Source organism: Lynx canadensis, chromosome B2 (genome assembly GCF_007474595.2).
Source record: "Lynx canadensis isolate LIC74 chromosome B2, mLynCan4.pri.v2, whole genome shotgun sequence".
Taxonomy (NCBI): domain Eukaryota; kingdom Metazoa; phylum Chordata; class Mammalia; order Carnivora; family Felidae; genus Lynx; species Lynx canadensis.
Window position 1 is genome coordinate 1,520,760 of NC_044307.1, and position 8,617 is coordinate 1,529,376.

At 48.9% G+C, this 8,617-nt stretch overlaps 1 non-coding gene across 1 annotated transcript; it reads left to right on the top strand.

Annotated features, from left to right (window-relative positions):
* The first annotated feature begins 7,558 nt into the window (after positions 1-7,558).
* TRNAA-AGC lies at positions 7,559-7,630 on the top strand. The gene has a single exon. It is a non-coding gene; the product is annotated as a tRNA-Ala (tRNA).
* The last annotated feature ends 987 nt before the right edge of the window (positions 7,631-8,617 follow it).

An 8,617-nucleotide genomic window follows, 5' to 3' on the forward strand; every position in this document is an offset into this window, starting at 1 on the left:
AATGGGTAGACACTGCTGCCTGGTGATCCCAATATTGTCCCCTAGTCATTTGCTTTCCCTGTCTTAATAATTGCTATTTTTCCTTGTGGCACAACAAGAAATATCTTCCGTTTTTGTCCCAGGTTCCTAGCATAGAGCTTCTAAAACCCTTGTACTCTCCCAAATGATAGGAATGTCTTTTGTTACCCATAAGGAGCCCCTTTTAAGCACACCTGAATTTATGCTAATGTGGTAGGTTAGAAAGGGACCCCTCCATGGCCTTGGATTCGCTGGTCCCAGAGCATCTGAGTGGTTACAGTGTTGCAATGTTCAGCCTCAACCACTGGCCTCTGGGAAGACAAGGTCTGAAGACTAACCACTATAAAAACTATTGAACAACAAGATTTGATGACTGTCCGTCTTGGTGAAGCATCCACATGCTGGGGGGGGGGGATGCACCCACTTCCATGGGGACGGATGCTCCCATGCTCAGGACCCTTCCAGACCTTGCCCTGTGTGTCTTTTCATCTGGCTGTTCACCTGCATCTTTTATTATATCTTTTATAAGGACTTGGTCAAGTAGATAACCTGACATCAAGTACTAACCTGGTAAGTAGAGTTCTGTGAGCTACTTCAGCAAGTTAATTGAATCTGAGGAGGCAATTGTGTGAACCTCCAGTTTATATCCAGTCAGTCAGAAACACAGGTAACACCCTGGACTTGTGATTGGCATCTGAATTGGGGCCATCTTTTTTTTTTTTTAATGTTTATTTATTTATTTTGAGAGGGAGAGTGTGTGTGTGCAAGTGGGGGAGGGGTGGGAAGAGAGACAGCGAGAATCCCAAACTGTCAGCACAGAGCCTGATGAGGGGCCCAATCCCACAAACCTGTGAGATCATGACCTGAGCTGAAACCAAGAGTCGGACGCTCAACCAACTGAGCCACCCAGGGGCCGTCTGGTGGGACTGAGCCCTTAACCTATGGAATCTGATAGTGTCTCCAGGTACATAGAGTCAGATCTGAATTAAATTTGTAGGACACCCAGTCAGTGTCCGCTGATAATTGGAGAATTGCTTGGTGATGTTGGGGGTGGGGAGGGGAACACATCAGACTCACTGTTACCTGACACTGGGTTTATCTCGGGGGAGGGGGGGCATCAGCCAAAAGACACAACCAAGCCAAAGAGTAGGAAAAGGAAGGGTTTTATTTGCAAGAAATAAAGGAGAACACCAGGGATATTTCTCAAAAATAAAACTGGGAAGTTTTAGCCTAAGAGTGCATCCATATTCATGAAGGGGCTTTCACAATGGGGACTTCCGCATGGAACTGGGGCAGAAGTCATGTTAAGGTGACAGACCAACTTCTTTATTTCCCCCATTTTCCAGCCCCTGACAACCACTTTTCTGCCCTGTTTTTTATGAGTTTGACTTTCACCCACCCTGATTCCACATAGAAGTGACACCTTGCCATATTTATCTTCTCTGTCTGGCTTATTTCATGTAACATAATGCCCTGAAGGTCCACCAATGTTGTCACAAATGGTAGAATTTTCTTTCTCGTGGCTGGATAATACTACACTGAATATATATGCCACATCTTCTTTACCCATTCATTTGTTGGTGGACACTTAGGTTGTTTCCATGTATTACTATTGCAATTAATGATGCAGTGAACATGGGTGAATAGATATCTCTTCGATATCTATCTTAATTTCTTTTGAATATTAAAAGGTGATTCTAATAGCCAAATTCCAGTGTGTGTGTGCAGGGAATTTCCCCAAACCAATAAGCAATGCTCTGTGTGTCAGCTGAGTGTCCTAGCGTTCAGCTGTATTCTGACGCTATCTACCTGGAGATAGAATTGGATCCCATAGGTTAAGGGCTCCGTCCGACAGAACTGCCTCTCCTCTCCCCTCCTCTGCTTCAGACACCAGTCACAAGTCCAGGACACCACCTGTACTTCTCACTGACTGACTATAAATCAGAGGTTTCCATGACCCTCCCTCCTTGGGTTTGATTAATTTCCCAGAACAGATCACACTGCTCAGAGAAACAGTTTACTTACTGGATTAAAAGGGTATAACTCAGAACAGCCAGATGGAAGAACTGCTTAGGGAAAGGGCATGGAGTTTCTCTGCCCTCCAAGTGTGCCACTCACCCCCAGTCTCTACGTGATCACCAACCCAGAAGCTTTGTTCCAAATCCTGTTCTTTAGGGTTTCGGTGCAGAGAAATCTCCGTGCTTAGGCACGACTACGCAGGCATGATCGATAAAATCGTTGCCCATTGGTAGTTGATTTGACCTTCAGCCCATCTCCCCTTCCTGAAAGTTAGAGAGGTGGGGCTAGAAGTTCCAACCTTCGTTGCCGCCGGGCTGGTTCTCCTGGCACCCAGCCCCCAATGGCAGAAGCCTAACGACCTAGGAAATTCTGTGGGTTTTAGGAGCTGTGTGCCAGCAACAGGATGAAAACCAAATACAAATTTTCTCTTATTATAAAGCACAATATCACAGACATACACACGCGGAAGTAGAGTTGCTGGATCATATAGTAGCTCTGTTTCTAATTTTTGAGGAGCTCTATATTTTTAGTGGTGGCTGCTCAAATTCCCACCAACAGTGTAGACGGGTCCACTTTTCTCCACATCCTTGCCTACAGCCCTGACTTTTTGCCAATAGCCATTGGAACAGGTGTGAGGTGATATCTTATTGTGGTATTTATTTGCATTTCTCTGATGATGAGTGCCGTTGAACACTTTTTCATGTACCTGTTGGCCATTTGTAGGTCTTCTTTGGAAAAGTGTCTATTCAGTTCCTCTGCTCATTTTTAAATTGGATTGTTCGATTTTGCTATTGAGTTGTATGAGTTCTTTATATATTTTGGATAGTAAACCCTTATCGGATAACTAACCAGATATATGATTTGCAAATATTTTTGCTTATTTTATAGGTTATCTTTTCATTTGTTAATGATTTTCTCTGTTGTGCAGAAGCTTTTTAGTTTGATGTCGTCCTGCTTCTGTATTTTTGTTTTTATGTCTCTGCTTTTGCTGTCAAATCCAAAAAATCATTGTTGAGACCAGTGTCAAGGAGCTTACCCTGTGTGTTTTCTTCTAGGAGTTTTATGGTTTAGGTCTTATACTTAAGTGTGTAACCCACTTTGAGTTAATTTTTGTGTATAGAGTACGATGGGGGTCCAGGTTCATTTTGCATGTGTCTGTCCAGTTTTCCCAGCACCATTGACTGAAGAGACTATCCTTTCCCTATTGTATATTCTTGGGTCCTTTGTCATAATTCATTGGCCATATACGCAAGGGCTTATTTCTGAGCTATTTTGTTCCATTGATCTATGTGTCTGTTTTCACGACAGTATCATACTGTTGGTTCCTACAGCCTTGTGGTACGGTTTAAAGCCAGGAAGTGTGAAACTTCCAGCTCTGTTCTTTCTGGGATCGTTTGGCTCTTCCATTTCTTTTGTGATTCCATACAAATTTTAGGATTTTTTTCTTTTACTATAAAAAATGTCATTGGGATTTTGATAGGGATTACATTGAACCTGTAAATTGCTTTGGGTAGTATGGGTACATTTTAACAACATTAATTCTTCTAATCCATGTACATGGATATATATCTTTCCATTTTCTTAATGTCTTCTTCAATTACTTTCATCAATGTCTTATAGTTTTTAGTAAATAGATCTTTTCTTCCTTGGTTATGTTTATTCCTAGGTATTTTATTCTTTTCAATGCAGCTATAAGTAGGATTGTTTTGTTTCTTTTTTCATGTAAAAATTTTTTTTAAGTTTTTATTCAAATTCCAGTTAGTTAATATACAGTGTAATATTAGTTTCAGGAGTACAGTTTAGTGATTCAACACTTCCATACATCACCCGGTGCTCATCACAAGTGCCCTCCTTAATCCCCATCACCTAGTTCACCCTTCCCCCCACCTTCCCTCTGCTGACCACCAGTGTGTTCTCTGTAGTTAAGAGTCTGTTTCTTGGTTTGCCTCTCTCTCTTTTTTCCCTTTGCTCATTTGTTTCTTACATTCCATATGAGTGAAATCATATGGCATTTGTCTTTCTTTGACTTATTTCACTTAGCATAATACTCTCTAGCTCCATCTATGTTGTTGTAAATGACAAGATTCCATCCTTTTTTATGGCTGAGTAATATTCTATTGTTTATATATACCACATCTTCTTTAAAATGGGATTGTTGGGGCACCTGGGTGGCTCAGTTGGTTGAGCGTCCAACTTCGGCTCAGGTCATGGTCTCATGGTTTGTGAGTTCGAGCCCCGTGGGGCTCTCTCGAGCCCGCGTGGGGTGGGGCTCTGTGCTGACACCTCAGAGCCTCGAGCCTGCTTCGGATTCTGTCTCCTTCTCTCTCTGCCCCTCCCCACTTGTGCTCTGTCTCTCAAAAATAAATAAATGTAAAAAAAAAAATTTTAATGGGATTGTTAATTTCTCTCAGATCGTTTGTTATTAGAAACATGACTGATTCTTGTACATTGATTTTATATGCTGCAAGTTTACTGACTTATTTATTAGTTTTCCTAGATTTTGGTGGTGTCTTTAGGGTTTTCTATACATAGTGTCATGTCACCTGCAAATAGTGAGTGTTTTACTTCTTCTTTTCCAATTTGTATGCCTTTTATTTCTCTTTTATTTTTTTATGTTTATTTATTTATTTAGAGAGAGAGCATGAGCCAGCACAGGTGGGGGAGGGGCAGAGAAAATCCCAGCAGGCTCTGCGCTGTCAGCCCGGAGCCTGGCGTGGGGCTCGGTCTCACGACTGTGAGATCATGACCCGGGCAGAAATCAAGAGTCAGACATTCAGCCGACCGAGTCACCCAGGGCCCCTGATGCCTTTTATTTCCTCTTCTTGCCTGACTGCAGGAGCTAGGACTTCCAGCACCGTGTTGGATAAAAGTCCAGAGTGTGTTTACTCCCTGTACTTACCATCTGTCTTTCCAAACTCGGGGGCAGTAGTTGCTGGTTTTTCAGCCTGTTTTGCTTTTTACTGGTTAGTAGGATGCAGTGGTAACTTCCAAAGTCCTTACCTATGGAATCAGAAACTGGAAGTCTGTTGGCTGGGGTTTTTATTTATGTTTTTGCCTCTGTGTTTGTTAGTGAAATTGTCCTGTAATTTTTCTTTCTTAAGTTTTCTCCATTGAGTTTTGGTGGCAATATTATACTTCTCTCCTAGAATAACTTATAAAGCTTTTCTGTTTGCTGGAATATTTTGTATAACAGAGGTTATCATTTCCTTTCAGATTTCATATCCCATGCCAATAAAATAATATCAGACTAGAAAATATATTTTATGGAAATGTTGCTCAAACTCTCGATTCAGCTTTTTAAATGGCTGTATGTTGAATCAGATTTTCTGTAACTTCTTGGGTTGGCTTTGATAACTGGTACATTTTTATACATTTTCCATTTCTCTGTTGGAATTGAGGGGACTGAACGCAAATTTCATGATTTCTCCCATTTGAAATCTCCTAAGTGGCCACTGAAATATTCTGTTGGTTTATTTATGCAAGCATCCATCTGTCTATCCATTCACTCATTCACTCTTTTAAAAAAAATGACTCAGATATTACTTGGGCCAGGTACTGTAGGATTAGGGATAGCAGTGTCTTAGCCAACCTTCAGGAAGGCGCGCAATGATGCCTACCTCCAGGTTACACAGTAGATAACTAATACTCACAGCAGGCCTTAAACACATTTTCTCTTTAGTAAATAATAATGGCTCACAAAAAAATAATTTTTATCCTTTCCTTTAAGATAGCAGACTATTATCAGGAACCACACTCCCGGAAAATCGAGTTGCAAGGCTAAACGAAGACGCGTGATTGCCCTCTCGTGTTTCTCTTTTTATCCTGAGAAAACTGGTCTTTTTGCGGACTGGCTAGTGTGTGTGTCCACCAGAGGGTCCGGTACCTTCCTTGAAAACCATCACTGGCCCCGGGGAAGGGAAGGGCCATTGAACTCGAGACGACTCAGTTTTGCGCAGACTGTGTGGGCCCACCACCCTCAGTGCGGGAACACACGCTAGGCACCCCCCCCAGCGGGGAGGAAGGGTGTGGGGTGTGGGGCGCGGGCCGGGGGCTCCCCCAGCCGGGAGGAAGGGCGCGGGGCGCGGGCCAGGGGTCTAGCAGCGCGCTGCCGGCCCCTCCGAGCCGCTCACACGTCCGCGCCTCTGAGCGCGGCAGCCTCAGCTCTGCGCTCCTTTCTCCCCGCGTCACCTCCGTCCTTCCAGATTTGCTCTTGGGTCACCGGGTGCGCGCACTCGGGCGCCAAGCCTCGGCTCGCAACCCTTGGTGAGAAAGGGGCCCCGATGGCCGAGAACCACGTCTGTGTAGCAAATAAAGCCCCACGGAAGCCCTCCACGGTATCGCCTCTCTCACCTCCTTCCAGGCCCTTTGTTTCAAAGACGCAGAACTCCCAGTCTCCGAATGTGGGTTGCATTCTTTGGATAAAATGGGGGCCATGAGCCGAGGGCAGCACTCTATATCTCCGCCCTTTGGCTCCCCAAGTCGAGGGGAGAGGAAGCAGATCGTTCTTGTGACAGAGTTCCCTCCACCGGCCCCGGCTTTCTAAGGAAAGGTGGGGGGGCTGTTTCTGGATCCCGGGAATAGGGTACAGGGCGATTGCTGGAGCCCGGGGACGGGGTGCAGGGCTATTTCTGGATCCCGGGAATGGAGAGCAGGGCGATTTCTAGATCCCGGAATGGGGTGCAGGGCGATCTGGAGCCCAGGACGGGGTGCAGGGCGGTTTTTGGAGCCCGGGAATGGGGTGCAGGGAGGTTTCTGAAGCCTGGGACAGGATGCAGAGCGCTTTCTGAAGCCCAGGAATGGGGTGCAGGGCGGTTCCTGGACCCTGGGGACGGGGTGCAGGGAGGTTTCTGAAGCCTGAGAATGGGGTGCAGGGCTGTTTCTGGATCCCGGGAATGGGGTGCGGGGAAGTTCCTGGAGCCCGGGGACGGGGTGCGAGGCGGTTTCTGGAGCCCGGGGACGGGGTGCAGAGCAGTTTCTGAAGCCCGGGAATGGAGAGCAGGGCGATTTCTAGCTCCCGGAATGGGGTGCAGGGCGATCTGGAGCCCAGGACCGGGTGCAGGGAGGTTTCTGGATCCCGGGATGGGGTGCAGGGCGGTTTTTGAAGCCCGGACGGGGTGCAGAGCAGTTTCTGAAGCCCGGGAATGAGGTGCAGGGCTGTTTCTGGAGCCCGGGGGCGGGGTGCAGAAGCGGGGGGAGAATTGGGGGCAGTTTGGAGGGTCCCGTTGGCAAAGCGGTTTTTCCTTCCCTGAAGCACCTGGCCTTTGGCCCACGTGCCTCCAGAGGGAAGAGCGAGGCACTGACGGGGGGAAGCTGTGGGAGCGTGTTTCTTACAGGTTCCCCATACGCGTGTCCCCGCGGTTACTGCGGGGACGGCTTGCAGGTCAGGGTTCCTGGGCAGTGGGTTCCCGTAGACAGAGATGGAAACCCGAGTTCCCCGAACCACAGACGCATGTAGAGTGTGAAGGGGGTAAGTTTGTATCGTTCTGTGAAGACAGTTTGGAAAAGCCGGCTCCTTCGCGGTGGGGATGTAGCTCAGTGGTAGAGCGCATGCTTAGCATGCATGAGGTCCCGGGTTCGATCCCCAGCATCTCCAGCCTTTTGTCCCCTCGCAGGGGACACGGCTTCCTTCTTGCTTCCGGCTCGGGTCCATCCCCGCAGAAGCCGATTAATCTTACCCCCCTCCCATCCCCCGCGGCAGCGGTGTGCGGGGCTGTCCACGGAACCCCTCCACCGTCTCCACTGCGTGCCTGGCCGCGCTTACCCACAAAGCGAATCAGGAGCGGCTCCCCCCTCCCTCCCCCGCCCGTGCAGGGAGAAAGCCTTGGTGACTTGGTGACGTTTGTCCGTGCAAAGTCTGCACCAGAAGGTTTGCGGATGAATCCGTATCTTCGCTGAGTTTCCAGGCCGTGGCCGCCAGAGGCTCCCCGGGGTGGGGGTGGGGTGCGGACGCGCGACAGGGAGGAGGGTCCCTCCCCCAGGTGGGGCGGTGCGGACGCGCGACAGGGAGGGGTGTCCCTCCCCGGGGTGGGGGTTTGCGGACGCGCGACAGGGAGAGGGGTTCCCTCCCCGGGGTGGGGGTGCGGACGCGCGTGGGAGGCCCTCCCCCCTCCTCCCCAGCCCGACCTCTCGCCCCCGGGTGCGACCCCGGGAGGGCTGGGTCCGAGTGTGCTCTGCGCGGACCGGGTGTGCAGGTTGCAGACTCAACCCGGAGAATCTATGCCCGTAGACGCGGCGCCTGCGGGTGAGGACCGTCCACCGCCGGGTCTGCCGGGTCTCCGAACGCGGCGTCCTGTCCCTCGTGCCTCAGCCTCCACCTCTCCACCAGGGACCCTCTGTCACCTCTGCCAGCAGGGGGTTTAGGGAACGGTTTTCTGTGGCTTCGCTCCCCCCACCCCCAGGCAGGCCTCCCTAGAGTCCCAGGGACCGCAGACACGACCCTGAACGTCCCAGATTCCTAGCAGGTGCAGGAGCCCGGCCTAAACTGTGACCGTGGCCAGCATCCTTTATGTCAGACCCATCTGTCACCACGGCTGGCCCCCTGACTCCAACGGTGTCTACTGAAATTCTCTCCAAATGCCCC